Below are 15,867 nucleotides of genomic sequence, written 5' to 3' on the forward strand. Positions count from 1 at the left end.
GCCAGAGGGCTGGGTGGTAATTGGCCGCGGCCACTAGAATCACGTGGTTGAAAGGGAAGAAGAGCAGTTGCCCAGTTGTTTCCAAGAATGTTGGTGCTTTGGGCAGAGAGAACAACAAATGACAATGACAAAAGTTAAATAAATAAGCAACAAGGATACATTGTACTGCACAGGGAAACATAACCATTATTTTGTACTACCTTTAAATGGAGTATAATATACAAAAACATTGAATCACTATGTTGTATACCTGCAACTAATATAATATTGTAAATAAACTATACTTCAGTTATAAAAAGCAAATTATAGTACAGCTACTCAATTGGACTATTATGCAACCCTTTCAAAGTAGGTTTAAATTTTAATATGATCATGGGAAAATGTTTTCACCATGATAATAGATTAAGAAAACCAGAAGAGTCAACTGTATGAACACAGCCATGTAAAAGCAAGAAACAAAAATCTTTTCATAGAGGAAAGACAGGAAAAAAAAAACTGCACCAAATGTGAACACTATTTATCTTTCGGTTGTGTTACGATTAGTGATTTTTCTTCTACCTATATTCTCTGTTTTGTTATTGTTCTTTTATGGTAGTAATTTATATCTGGCCTGAAAACTTTTTTCTTTTTAAATTATTTATTTTATTTTTATCAAGGTAGTGCCCTAGTGTCTAAAAGCAGGAGTCTCTTTCCCCCCACGACCAACACCCACTACCCTGTCAGTCCCACTGTCCACATCTGCCCCTTTGAACTCTCATGCTATCTCTTCTAAGTAGTAGTTTAATATGCTACATATAGCGCATTTAATAATATGCTTATATTTCTATGTCTTGGTTTATTCAGTTTAGACTGTATCTCTTCATTTCCTTTCCTAATATTTGAAGATTTAACCCTTTAAAGTCATTTAACCATATATATGAACATTTTCTTCTCCCTATTGTCCCTAAATGATTATATTAAAATTATTATCTAAGACTGTGATCAGAGGAAAACTCTCTGTCCTCTGGATGCAGGTGTCAGGGAGACATGGGGGTGCACGGCCGGGGTTGTCCTTCATGCCACATGGGGTCTGGAAGACAGATCTAGATTTTCATAGTCGACCTGGAAACAAACTGTGCCTTCCAAAGAGTGGTTTTTCTTTTCTTTTCTTTTTTTTATAAATTTATTTATTTATTTAATTTTGGCTGCATTGGGTCTTTGTTGCAGCAAGCAGGGGCTACTCTTCATTGCAGTGCACAGGTTTCTCATTGTGGTGGCTTTTCTTGTTGGGGAGCATGGGCTCTAGGTGCACGGGCATCAGTAGTTGTGGTGCATGGGCTCAGTAGTTGTGGCTCGCAGGTTCTAGAGCACAGGCTCAGTAGTTGTGGCGCACGGGCTTAGTTGCTCTGCGGCATGTGGGATCTTCCTGGACCAGGGCTCGAACCCGTGCCCCCTGCATTGGCAGGCAGATTCCTAACCACTGTACCACCAGGGAAGTCCCCCAAAGAGTGGTTTTTCTAACTCAAGGTTGATTACGTGTTAAGCGTGCTCCTAACTTAACAATAACAATAAGTTAACAATAAGTGAACTTTCCTTCAGAGGCAACTTTCTAACATGTAGTGATTTGTAGTCAACAGTGGCAGGTTGCCTCATGGATGTCTTTTTTGTTTCTGCAGAATTTTTAAAATTACCAATGTCGTTAAGCATCTTCAGCTCTGATGGGTGAAATGTCTTGTGTACAAAATGTTGAGTGAGTCTTTAAAAGTGCACATGGGAGGGGCTTCTGCTCAGAGTCTGTGTCAGAGCAGCTCTTGTACTTCATGCCTTCAACTCAACAAATGACCATATTCCTTAAAATAAAATGTGAAGTTGTTTTTTAATAAAAAATAAATATTATCTAAGTAGAGAGAGATTATATGATGATGATGATGTTAAACACAGTTTACTGTTTGGACAAGCAGTGTCCCTCTTTCTTGTTTTCCTCACTTCTTCTGCTGAAATATCCTCAAGTAGCTTCTTAAAAGATGTTTGAGAGTAAAAATTTTGTATTTGTATATCTAAAGATAGTTTCTACATTCATCCTTGATAAAGAGTTTAACCAGATATAGAATTCTACATTGAAAGCTGTTGAAGGGCTACCCTCAGTGATATCCAGAATCTAGTACTACTATCGAAAAATCCAGTGACATTCTTGTCTTTAGGACCCATATTTTTCCTCTCTTTAGAAGCTTCTCTTTATCTCTAATGTTCTAAAATTTCAAAATTATATGTCCCCCCCCCCATTAATTATGTTGTCACTTACTGGGCCCATTCAAACTGAAGATGCATGCCCTTCAATTCTGAGAAATTTCTGTATTTCTCAGATATTTTCTTCCATTTTTCTCTGCTGTCTCCTCTGGAAATCTTAGGATGATAGGAGACATTCTGAGTCAATCCTACAAGTTTATTTGTTTTTTTTTTCCCTGCTATTTCCCATTTCTTCCATGTTTTATAATTCTTTCTGGGATATTTCTAAGGGCCCTTCTATTGACTTAATTTTTTATTATTATATTTTTAATTTCTAGAAGCTCTTACTGCATTTCTGTTTTTTTGTCATAGTATCCTGTATTTGACTTGTGATTACAATATTTTTTTCTTATGTTTATAAGGATACCGTGTGGTTTTGTTTGTTGAAATTTTTCTGTTCCCTGGAGAACTATTTGTTTTCTCCAGGAAGGTTTTGTTCCTTGTTTGTTTATGTTGTTGTTTCCTGCTCCTTCTTTTATGTTTAAAGCTTTCCTCAAATATCTGATGGTTCTTTATTTTATGTTCCTATTTAATTTGGGGATAGAGGTGATTGTCAGCTTTTGAACATCTGAATAGGCTGAAAAAGGAGCAAAGCAGGCTTTTCACTTGGGGCTTCCAAAAGTCAGTATGTAGAGGTCTTTTCTCCGGAGAAAAGATTCTTCAATTTCCTGCCTAGGGACAGTGAGTAGAGGAGGATAATTAGGCAGGGCTCAGCATGCTCTGGTGAGGAAGAGGAAGTGGTGCTGAGGAGCCCTTGGTTCAATACATCGACTTACTGTTCTCCTTTTTAGCCCCCCAGTCCTCTCCTTAGGATATCCCACACCCTGGGGACAAGGGCAGATTGGAGGAGACATATAGTCACTTGGCTGTACAGAGTCCGTAAGAGGATTTGGTGGGAGGTCTAATCTCCTTGTAAAACACCTTTCAACCATTCATCCTCTCTTAGGCACTCCAAAATCTCAGTCTTTTTCTGTATTGAGTCTCTCTAGGGTATCTGTTAGGTGAGTGGGTCTCCTTTTCATCAGACTCCCTCTCTATAGGCACTTGAATATAACTTCTCCACTCTGCTTGGTCAGTAAGCTGTCCTCCATCTGCTTTCCATTTCTGAAAACCTGTTGATTTCTGTTCTTTTGTTCCTACTAGGTTAATATCTTTCAAAAATCATTTCACAACCACATTGGTGTACTTTCTGGAGAGGATAAAAACAAATGCAGTCAAGTCACCTGATTAATTTGAAGTCTCACTGCCTATCTTTGCTTTCAACTTTTTAAAATGAGCATACTCTGTGTTTATAATGGAGAAAATATACTTTAATTTTTAAGTGGGTAACTAAAAAATCAAGAAGGAAAAAGAAGAACAAAAAAATCCCAAAGTTAGCAGAAGTAAAGAAATCATAAAGAAAAAAATGAAAAACAAATGAAGGAAATGATAGCAAAGATCAGTAAAACTAAAAGCTGGTTTTTGAGAAGATAAGCAAAATTGATAAACCATTAGCCAGACTCATCAAGAAAAAAAGGGAGAAGACTCAAATCAATAGAATTAGAAATGAAAAAGGAGAAGTAACAACTGACACTGCAGAAATACAAAGGATCATGAGAGATTACTACAAGCAAATATATGCCAATAAAATGTACAACCTGGAAGAAATGGAAAAATTCTTAGAAAAGCACAACCTTCTGAGACTGAACCAGGAAGAAATAGAAAATGTAAACAGACCAATCACAAGCACTGAAATTGAAACTGTGATTAAAAATCTTCCAACAAACAAAAGCCCAGGACCAGATGGCTTCACAGGCGAATTCCATCAAACATTTAGAGAAGAGCTAACACCTATCCTTCTCAAACTCTTCCAAAATATAGCAGAGGGAGGAACACACCCAAACTCATTCTACAAGGCCACCATCACCCTGATACCAAAACCAGACAAAGATGTCACAAAAAAAGAAAACTACAGCCCAATATCACTAATGAACATAGAAGCAAAAATCCTCAACAAAATACTAGCAAACAGAATCCAAGAGCACATTAAAAGGATCATACACCACGATCAAGTGGGGTTTATCCCAGGAATGCAAGGATTCTTCAATATAAGCAAATCAAACCATGTGATACACCATATTAACAAACTGAAGGATAAAAACCATATGATAATCTCAATAGATGCAGAAAAAGCTTTCAACAAAATTCAACACCCATTTATGATAAAAACCCTCCAGAACCGATAGCCAGTAGGAAGTAGCCACATAGCACAGGGAGGTCAGCTTGGTGCTTTGTGACCACCTAGAGGGGTGGAATAGGGAGGGTGGGAGGGAGGGAGAACCAAGAGGGAAGAGATATGGGGATATATGTATATGTATAACTGATTCACTTTGTTATGAAGCAGAAACTAACACACCATTGCACAGCAATTATACTCCAAAAAAGATGTTAAAAAAAAAAAGACAACCCTAGGAGTGGGAGAAAATATTTGCAAAAGAAGCAACTGACAAAAGATTAATCTCAAAAATTTACAAGCAGCTCAAAATCAAAAAAAACAAACAACCCAATCCAAAAATGGGCAGAAGACCCAAATAGACATTTCTCCAAAGAAGATATACAGATTGCCAACACACATATGAAAGGATGTTCAACATCACTAATCATTAGAGAAATGCAAATCAAAACTACGATGAGGTATCACCACACACCAGTCAGAATGACCATCATCAAAAAATCTACAAACAGTAAATGCTGGAGAGGGTGTGGAGAGAAGAGAACCCTCTTGCACTGTTAGTGGGGATGTAAATTGATAGAGCCACTATGGAGAACAGTATGGAGGTTCCCTAAAAAACTAAAAATAGAACTACCATATGACCCAGCAATCCCACTACTGAGCATATACCCTGATAAAACCATAATTCAAAAAGAGTCATGTACCACAGTGTTCATTGCAGCTCTATTTACAATAGCCAGGACATAGAAGCAACCTAAGTGTCCAACGACAGATGAGTGGATAAAGAAGATGTGGTACATATATACAATAGAATATTACTCAGCCATAAAAAGAAATGAAATTGAGTTATTTGTAGTGAGGTTGATGGACCTAGAGTCTGTCATACAGAGTGAAGTAAGTCAGAAAGATAAAAACAAATAACATATGCTAACACATATATATGGAATCTTAAAAAAAAAAAAAAAGTTCTGAAAACCTAGGGGCAGGACACGAATAAAAACACAGATATAGAAAATGGACCTGAGGACATGGGGAGTGGGAAGGGTAAGCTGAGATGAAGTGAGAGATTGGCATGGACATATATGCACTACCAAATGTAAAATAGATAGCTAGTGGGAAGCAGCCACATGGCACAGGGAAATCCGCTCAGTGCTTTGTGACCTCCTAGAGGGGTGGCATACTCCAATAAAGATGTTAAAAAAGAAAAAAACTCTCCAGAAAGTAGGCATAGAGAGAACTTATCTCAACATAATAAAGGCCATATATGACAAACCCACAGCCAACATCATTCTCAATGGTGGAAAACTGAAAACATTTCCCCTAAGACAAGGAACAAGACAAGGTTGCCTACTCTCACCACTATTATTCAACATTGATTTGGAAGTTTTAGCCACAGCAATCAGAGAAGAAAAAGAAATAAAAGGAATCCAAATCAGAAAGGAAGAAGTAAACATTTCACTGTTTGCAGATCACATGATACTATACATAGAGAACCCTAAAGATGTTACAAGAAAGCTACTAGAGTTAATCAATGAATTTGGTAGTGTAGCAAGATACAAAATTATTTTTTTAACATCTCTATTGGGGTATAATTGCTTTACAATGGTGTGTTAGTCTCTGCTTTATTAATTCATTTATTTATTTATTTTTGGCTATGTTGGGTCTTTGTTTCTGTGCGAGGGTTTTCTCTAGTTGTGGCCAGAGGGAGTCACTCTTCATCATGGTGCGCGGGCCTCTCACTGTCGCGGCCTCTCTTGCTGCAGAGCACAGGCTCCAGACGCGCAGGCTCAGTAGTTGTGGCTCACGGGCCTAGTTGCTCCGCGGCATGTGGGATCTTCCCAGACCAGGGCTCGAACCTTTGTCCCCTGCATTAGCAGGCAGATTCTCCACCACTGCGCAACCAGGGAAGCCCTAGTTTCTGCTTTAGAACAAAGTGAATCAGCTATACATATACATATATCCCCATATCTCCTCCCTCTTGCATCTCCCTCCCTCCCACCCTCCCTATCCCACCCCTCTAGGTGGTAACAAAACACCGAGCTGATCTCCCTGTGCTATGTGGCTGCTTCCCACTAGCTATCGATCTTACATTTGGTAGGGTATATATGTCCATGACACTCTCTCACTTCGTCCCAGCTTACCCTTCCCCCTCCCCGTGTCCTCAAGCCCATCCTCTAGTAGGGCTGCATCTTTATTCCCGTCCTGCCCCTAAGTTCTTCATGGCCACTTTTTTCTTTTTGATTCCATATATATGTGTTAGCATTCGGTATTTGTTTTTCTCTTTCTGACTTACTTCACTCTGTTGACCGACTCTAGGTTCCTCAACCTCACTGCAAATAACTCAATTTCATTTCTTTTTATGGCTGAATAATATTCTATTGTATATATGTGCCACATCTTCTTTATCCACTCATCTGTTGATGGACACGTATGTTGCTTCCATGTCCTGGCTATTGTAAATAGAGCTGCAATGAACACTGTGGTACATGACTCTTCTTGAATTATGGTTTTATCAGGGTATATGCCCAGCAGTGAGATTGCTGGGTCATATGGTAGTTCTATTTTTAATTTTTTAAGGAACCTCCATACTGTTCTCCATAGTGGCTATATTAATTTACATTCCCACCAACAGTGCAAAAGGGTTCCCTTTTCTCCACACCCTCTCTAGCATTTATTGTTTGTAGATTTTTTGATGATGGTCATTCTGACTGGTGTGAGGTGATACCTCACCGTAGTTTTGATTTGCATTTCTCTAATGATTAGTGATGTTCAGCATCCTTTCATGTGTTTGTTGGCAATCTGTATATCTTCTTTGGAGAAATGTCTATTTAGGTCTTCTGCCCATTTTGGATTAAGTTGTTTGTTTTTTTGATATTGAGCTGCAAGAACTGCTTGTAAATTTTGGAGATTAATCCTTTGTCAGTTGCTTCATTTGCAAATATTTTCTCCCATTCTGAGTGTTGTCTTTTTGTCTTATTTATGGTTTCCTTTGCTGTGCAAAAGCTTTTGAGTTTGATTAGGTCCCATTTGTTTATTTTGTTTTTATTTCCATTTCTTAGGGAGGTGGGTCAAAAAGGATCTTGCTGTGACTTATGTCATATAGTGTTCTGCCTATGTTTTCCTCTAAGAGTTTTATAGTGTCTGGCCTTAACATTCAGGTCTTTAATCCATTTTGAGTTTATTTTTGTGTATGGTGTTAGGGAGTGTTCTAATATCATTCTTTTATATGTAGCTGTCCAGTTTTCCCAGCACCACTTATTGAAGAGGCTGTCTTTTCTCCATTGTATATTCTTGCCTCCTTTATCAAAAATAAGGTGACCATATGTGCGTGGGTTTATCTCTGTGCTTTCTATCCTGTTCCATAGATCTATATTTCTGTTTTTGTGCCAGTACCATACTCTCTTGATTGCTGTAGCCTTGTAGCATAGTCTGAAGTTAGGGAGCCTGATTCCTCCAGCTCCGTTTTTCCTTCTCAAGATTGCTTTGTCTATTTGGGGTCTTTTGTGTTTCCATACAAATTGTGAAATTTTTCATTCTAGTTCTGTGAAAAATGCCAGTGGTAGTATGATAGGGATTGCATTGAATCTGTGGATTGCTTTGGGTCGTAAAGTAATCTTCACAATGTTTATTCTTCCAACCCAAGTATATGGTATATCTCTCCATCTGTTTGTATCATCTTTAATTTCTTTCATCAGTGTCTTACATTTTTCTGCATATAGGTCTTTGTCTCCTTAGGTAGGTTTATTCTTAGGTATTTTATTCTTTTTTTTGTTGTAATGGTAAATGGGAGTTTCCTTTATTTCTCTTTCAGATACTTCATCATTAGTATATAGGAATGTAAGAGATTTCTGTGCATTAATTTTGTATACTGCTACGTTACCAAGTTCATGGATTAGCTCTAGTAGTTTTTTGGTAGCATCTTTACAATTCTCTATGTATAGTATCATGTCATCTGCAAACAGTGACATCTTTACTTCTTCTTTTCCGATTTGCATTCCTTGTATTTCTTTTTCTTCTCTGATTGCTGTGACTAAAACTTCCAAAACAATGTTGAATAATAGTTTTGAGAGTGGGCAACCTTTTCTTGTTCCTAATCTTGGTGGAAATGGTTTCAGTTTTTCACCATTGAGGACGATGTTGGCTGTGGGTTTGTCATATATGGCCTTTCTTATGTTGAGATAAGTTCCCTCTATGCCTACTTTCTGGAGGGTTTTTATCATAAATACGTGTTGAATTTTGATGAAAGCTTTTTCTGCACCTATTGAGATGATCATATGATTTTTATTCTACAATTTTTTAATATGGTTTATCACATTGATTGATTTGCGTATATTGAAGAATCCTTGCATTCCTGGGATAAACCCCACTTGATCATGGTGTGTGATGTTTTTAATGTGCTGGTGGATTCTGTTTGCTAGTATTTTGTTGAGGATTTTTGCTTCTATGTTCATTAGTGATATTGGGCTGTAGTTGTCTTTTTTTGTGACATCTTTGTCTGGTGTTGGTATCAGGGTGATGGTGGCCTCGTAGAATGAGTTTGGGAGTGTTCCTCCCTCTGCTATATTTTGGAAGAGTTTGAGAAGGATAGGTGTTAGCTCTTCTCTAAATGTTTGGTAGAATTTCCCTGTGAATCCATCTGGTCCTGGGCTTTTGTTTGCTGGAAGATTTTTAATCACACTTTCAATTTCAGTGCTTGTGATTGGTTTGTTAATATTTTCTATTTTTCCTGGTTCAGTCTTGGAAGGTGGTTCTTTTCTAAGAATTTTTACATTTCTTCCAGGTTGTCCAATTTAAAGATACAAAATTAAGGCACAGAAAACTCCTCAATTCCTATACACTAATGTTGAAATATCTGAAAGAGAAATTAAAGAAACACTCCCATTTACCATTGCAACAAACAGAATAAAATACCTAGGGATAAACCTACCTAAGGAGACAGAAACCTGTATACAGAAAACTATAAGACACTGATGAAAGAAATTGAAGATGATACAAACAGATGGAGAGATATACCATGTTCTTGGATTGGAAGAATCAACATTTTGAAAATGACTATACAATGCAAAACAATCTACAGATTCAATGCAATCCCTATCAAATTACCAATGGCATTTTTCACAGACTAGAACAAAAAATTTCCCAATTTGTATGGAAACACAAAAGACCCCGAATAGCCAAAGCAATCTTGAGAAAGAAAAATGGACCTGGAGGAATCAGGTTCCATAACTTCAGACTGTACTACAAGGCTACAGTAATCAAGAGAGTATGGTACTGGCACAAAAACAGAAATATAGATCAATGGAACAAGATAGAAGCCCAGAGATAAACCCATGCACATATGGCCACCTTATCTTTGATAATGGGGGAAAGAGTATACAATGGAGAAAAGACAGCCTCTTCAATAAGTGGTACTGGAAAAACTGGACAGCTACATGTAAAAGAATGAAATTAGAACACTCCTTAACATCATATACAAAAATAAACTCAAAATGGATTAAAGACCTAAATGTAAGGCCAGACACTATGAAACTCTTAGAGGAAAACATAGGCAGAACACTCTATGAAATACATCACAGCAAGATACTTTTTGATCCACCTCCTAGAGGAATGGAAATAAAAACAACAATAAACAAATGGTGCCTAGTGAAACCTAAAAGCTTTTGCACAGCAAAGGAAAACCTAAAGAAGATGAAAAGGCAACCCTCAGAATTCGAGAAAATATTTGCAAAGGAAGCAACTGACAAAGGATTAATCTCCAAAATTTACAAGCAGTTCTTACAGCTCAATATCAAAGAAACAAAAAACCCAATCCAAAAATGGGCAGAAGACCTAAATAGACATTGCTCCAAAGAAGATATACAGATTTCCAACAAACATATGAAAGGATGCTCAACATCACTTATCATTAGAGAAATGTAAATCAAAACTACAATGAGGTATCACCTCACACCAGTCAGAATGGCCATTGTCAAAAAATCTACCAACAATAAATGCTAGAGAGGGTGTGGAGAAAAGGGAACCCTCTGTACTGTTGGTGGGAATGTAAATTGATACAGCCACTATGCAGAATAGTATGGAATTTCCTTAAAAAACTGAAAATAGAACTACCATAGGACCCAGCAATCCCACTACTGGGCATATACCCTGAGAAAACCATAAATCAAAAAGGGTCATGTTCCACAATGTTCATTGCAACCCTATTACCATAGCCAGGACATAGAAGCAACCTATGTGCCCATTGACAGATGAATGGCTAAAGAAGATGTGGCACATATATACAATGGAATATTACTCAGCCATAAAAAGAAATGAAATTGAGTTATTTGTAGTGAGGTGGATGGACCTAGAGACTGTCATACAGAGTGAAGTAATTCAGAAAGAGAAAAACAAATACCATATGCTAACACATATACATGGAATCTGAAAAAAAAATGTTTCTGAAAACCTAGGAGCAGGACAGGAATTAAGAGGCAGACGTGGAGAATGGACTTGAGGACACTGGATTGGGAAGGGTAAGCTGGGACAAAGTGAGAGATTGGTGTGGACATATATGCACTACCAAATGTAAAATAGATAGCTAGTGGGATGCAACCCCATAGCCAGGGAGATCAGCTCAGTGCTTTGTGACCAGCTAGAGAGGTGGCATAAGGATGGTGGGAGCGAGACGCAAGAGGGAGGAGATATGAGGATATATGTATATGTATAGCTGAATCACTTTGTTATAAAGCAGAAGCTAAGACACCATTGTAAAGCAATTATACTCCCATAAAGATGTTAAAATATTAATAAATTAAATTAAAAAAAAAAGACAGTATGGTACTGGCACAAAAACAGAAATACAGATCAATGGAACAGGATAGAAAGCCCAGAGATAAACCCACACACATATGGTCACTTTATTTTTGATAAAGGAGGCAAGAATATACAATGGAGAAAAGACAGCCTCTTCAATAAGTGGTGCTGGGAAAACTGAACAGCTACATGTAAAAGAATGAAATTAGAACACTCCCTAACACCATGCACAAAAATAAACTCAAAATGGATTAAAGACCTGAATGTTAAGGCCAGACACTATAAAACTCTTAGAGGAAAACATAGGCAGAGCACTCTATGACATAAATCACAGCAAGATCCTTTTTGACCCACCTCCTAGAGAAATGAAAGTAAAAACAGAAATAAACAAATGGGACCTAATGAAACTTAAAAATTTTACACAGCCAAGGAAACCATAAACAAGATGGAAGGACAACCCTCACAGTGGGAGAAAATATTTGCCAATGAAGCAACTGACAAAGGATTAATCTCCAAAATATACAAGCAGCTCATGCAGCTCAATATCAAAAAACCAAACAACCCAATCTAAAAATGGGCAGAAGACCTAAACAGTCATTTCTCCAAAGAAGATATACAAATTGCCAACAAACACATGAAAGGATGCTCAACATCACTAATCATTAGAGAAATGCAAATCAAAACTACAGTGAGGTATCAACTCACACCAGTCAGAATGGCCATCATCAAAAAATCTACAAACAATAAGTGCTCGAGAGGGTGTGGAGAAAAGGGAACCCTCTTACACTGTTGGTGGGAATGTAAGGTGATACAGCCACTATGGAGAACAGCATGGAGGTTCCTTAAAAAACTAAAAATAGAACTACCATATGACCCAGCAATCCCTCTACTGGGCATATACCCTGAGAAAACCATAATTCAAAAAGAGTCATGTACCACAATGTTCATTGCAGCTCTATTTACAATAGCCAGACATGGAAGCAACCTAAGTATCCATCGACAGATGAATGGATAAAGAAGATGTGGCACATATATACAATGGAATATTACTCAGCCATAAAAAGAAATGAAGCTGAGTTATTGTAGTGAGGTTGATGGACCTAGAGTCTGTCATACAGAGTGAAGTAATTCAGAAAGAGAAAAACAAATACTGTATGCTAACACATATATATGGAATCTAAAAAAAAAAAAAAATGGTTCTGAGGAACCTAGGGGCAGGACAGGAATAAAGACACAGATGTAGAGAATGTATTTGAGGACATGGAGAGGGGGAAGGGGAACCTGGGATGAAGTGAGAGAGTGGCATGGACATATATACACTACCAAATGTAAAATAGATAGCTAGTGGGAAGCAGCCACATAGCACAGGGAGATCAGCTGGCTGCTTTTTGTCCACCCAGATGGGTGGGATAGGGAGGGTGGGAGGAAGACACAAGAGAGAGGAGATATGGGGATACATGTGTATGTAAAGCTGATTCACTTTGTTATGCAGCAGAAACTTAACACACCATTGTAAAGCAATTATACTCCAATAAAGGTGTTTAAAAAATAAATATATAAAAGAAAATAAATAAAAGTTTACAACTGTCCCTTAAGCATGAAAGGATGCTCAATGCTACTTACAGAAGGAGTGCTGAAATTAAAAGTATACCTAGTTACCATTTTTTCATCATTTTATGACTATAAACATCTCACCAATTATAAGAGATGGCAACAATTGACAAGGATGTGAATTGACTGGAGCCTTCATACATTGCTATAGAAATGTAAAATGTTCCAGTTACTTTGTAAAATATTTTGGCAGTTTCTTAAAATGTTAAACATAAATTTGCCATATGACCTAGTAATTCTTCTCACAGGAAACTACCCAAGAGAAATAAAAATATATATCTACAGAAAGACATATATGAATGTTCATAGCAGCATTATTCATAATAGCCAAAAGGGGGAACAAACATAAGGTCCATCAGTTGGTGAATGGATAAATGAAACGTGATATATCCATGCAATGGAATACTCTTCTAAAATAAAAAGGAAAAAGGTACTGATAAATGTTACAACATGGACTAACCTCAAAAATGCTATGCTAGGTGAAACAATCTAGACACAATAAACCACATATTATATGATTCCCTTTATATGAAATTTTCAGAAAAGTCAAATATATGGAGACAAAAAATAGATTAATATTTGCCTGAATCTGGGAGTGGGAATGGAAAGTGACTGCACATGGACATGTCATTCCTTTTTAGGGTGATGGAAATGTTTAAAATTAGATTGTTGAAAGACTTGCACGACACTGAAAATTTACTTAAAAATCATTGAATTGTGAATATAAAACAAATGAATTTTATGGTATGTAAATTAGACATCAATAAAGTTGTGGAAGGAAAGAAGGAAGTAGGGGTGACAGAAGGGAAGAGAAAAGCTCCTGGATCTGACACTGTGAAAAGTCAAGAATCCAACCACAAGTCCCCATGGATCTAATGTCTCTGGTTTGAGAGAAAACAGAGAATTAAACAGAAAGAAAAAAAGGTGTGAAATATGCAAATCCCAAGGTTTCAGAGAGGAGAAAGGCTTGAGTTTTTCTTGTTTGGATCCCCAGGGGATGGACTTATTTAAAATAAAATATAAAAACGGAGTTATGTTTGGCTAAATTATAGCAACACAGTAGAATATGCATAATTCAGATTAAACCGGTCCCAGTGCGAGTCAGATAACAAACCATTGGAATTATTATGCTGGCAAATAAAAGAGATTAATGGTTCAAGAAGCAACTTTTTTATTCATTTTGAAATAGATCACACACTAACTCCCAGGGAACTAAATGAAATTTTAGAGCTGATTAGTGCAATCTAACATGTGGATGTTACATGTAATCAGAGCTGATTTCCCTTTGCCCTCTTTTGGGGAAAGGTTTTGAGGAAACTGATAAGCCAACTTTGCCTTGAAATATTACAACTGTAACAAATGCAGGGAGTCATCTGAAAATCTAAAGGACAGAAAATCTTCTGGAAAGTATAGACTCTGCAGAGAATCTGATAGATTGTATAACACAGTGATTACACTCTGATGCTTATCTCTGAACAACCAGAAGAACTCATCCTGTTGGCAAGTTCCCGCTGGTTTAATGGGTGGCCAGCATAATGACAGATTTTCTCCAAGATCCTGGTTAGGGATGGTGTCACCTGTTCCATTAAAACCAGAATATTTTTTTTAACTTCTCCAATCCACCAAATGGCATCAGTAGTTAAGACCATGGTCTTTAGTGTCCGAGGACTGGGTTCTCACCCAGCTGTACTCCTTACTAACTTCATGACCTCAAGGAAGCTATTAACCTCCCAGTCTCTTCATCTGGAACAGGGGTATGGAGAAAATAACACCTCCTCATAAAGGTAGTTATCAGGGTTAAATGAGATAATACAGACGTAGACAAGCCCCTGGCACTTAGTAGGAGTTCAATCATGTAGGCTAGGATTTCTTCTAGGAGAAAAACATTAGTAGTGGCTATTGTTTATTATTCACTGCTATGTGACAGGCATTGTGTTAAACACACATCATGTCATTTAACCTTCATAACAATTCTCTGAGGTAAGTTTTGATCCCTGTTTTCAGATGAGAAAACCAAGGATCAGAGAAGTTAAATGTAGCTCACAGAATGAGTATAGATATGGCATTCGAGCCCAGGTCCCTCTTATACCAAATTCTAGCATTCCTCTTAAAGATGAAATTTAAAATTAAGTCATAGCACCTCTATGACCATACCTGACCTTCCAGAACCCTAGTATGATAATTTTTTTTAAGATATGGTAATGTAAGATATTTTGTGGAGGCCCTTTTATGACTAAAGCACCAGAAGATACAATGATGAACTGACATGGACCTGTGACCTTAATTCTGAGTATCTGAGGGGGTTGCAGGAAACAGATGTGTAAACATATCTTATTTGGATGAAGCAGAACAGAAAAATGTGTTAAACAGAAGTAAAAGAAAGGGCTGTGGAAGCACACACAAAAAAAAGGAGGAAGCAATTAATTCTGATAAAGCGATAAGGGAAGGTCTCTGGGAGAACCTGCAAATGAGCTGTACTTTGAAGGTTGCATGGATTTTTGATTAGTGGGGAAAGTAATGAGCATTCTGGGCCTAACAAAGGTGAGGAGGATTGAACGTCCTGCATATTTGGGGATCAAGCAGGTGATCAGAGAAAAAGACTGCCGAATACACAAACGGATATAATGGACAATGAGGCCGGAAAATGGGCAGCGGGTTAGGGTAGAACATGAGGCCCCTGAATGCCTGTTTAAAAGTTTGAACTTTATTAAGAAGTCAACAGGGAGCCATTGAAAGTTTTATGAAGACAACTCCAGCAGCTGCCTGGAAGATGGGATGGTAAAGCAGATTGATGGAGACTGGAGGCAGGAGAGATGAAAGCAAGGGAGAAAGACCCCAAGAAAATAGTCCACCTCATTCTTCCAGGCAGCTCTGTGCTGAACAATCCTCCAAACACAAGCTTTTGTGTGCATTTGTAAAATAAACATTCTTCTCTTGACATCCTCAAGGGAAATATGCTGGAGATGGCAGTGGAGGTTAGGGCCGGC

The 15,867-nt window shown here is 37.6% G+C and overlaps 1 long non-coding RNA gene across 1 annotated transcript in view; it reads right to left on the reverse strand.

Moving 5' to 3' along the window:
• LOC309649572 overlaps positions 1 to 13,347 on the reverse strand; it is a 284,234-nt gene extending 270,887 nt beyond the window's left edge. The window contains exon 1 of the long non-coding RNA XR_014257206.1: positions 9,446 to 13,347. This is a non-coding gene — a long non-coding RNA (uncharacterized lncRNA). The remainder of the gene's footprint in view (positions 1 to 9,445) is intronic.
• Between the last annotated feature and the right edge of the window lie 2,520 nt (positions 13,348 to 15,867).

This window comes from Balaenoptera physalus (genome assembly GCF_965194825.1).
Source record: "Balaenoptera physalus genome assembly, chromosome: 1".
NCBI lineage: Eukaryota > Metazoa > Chordata > Mammalia > Artiodactyla > Balaenopteridae > Balaenoptera > Balaenoptera physalus.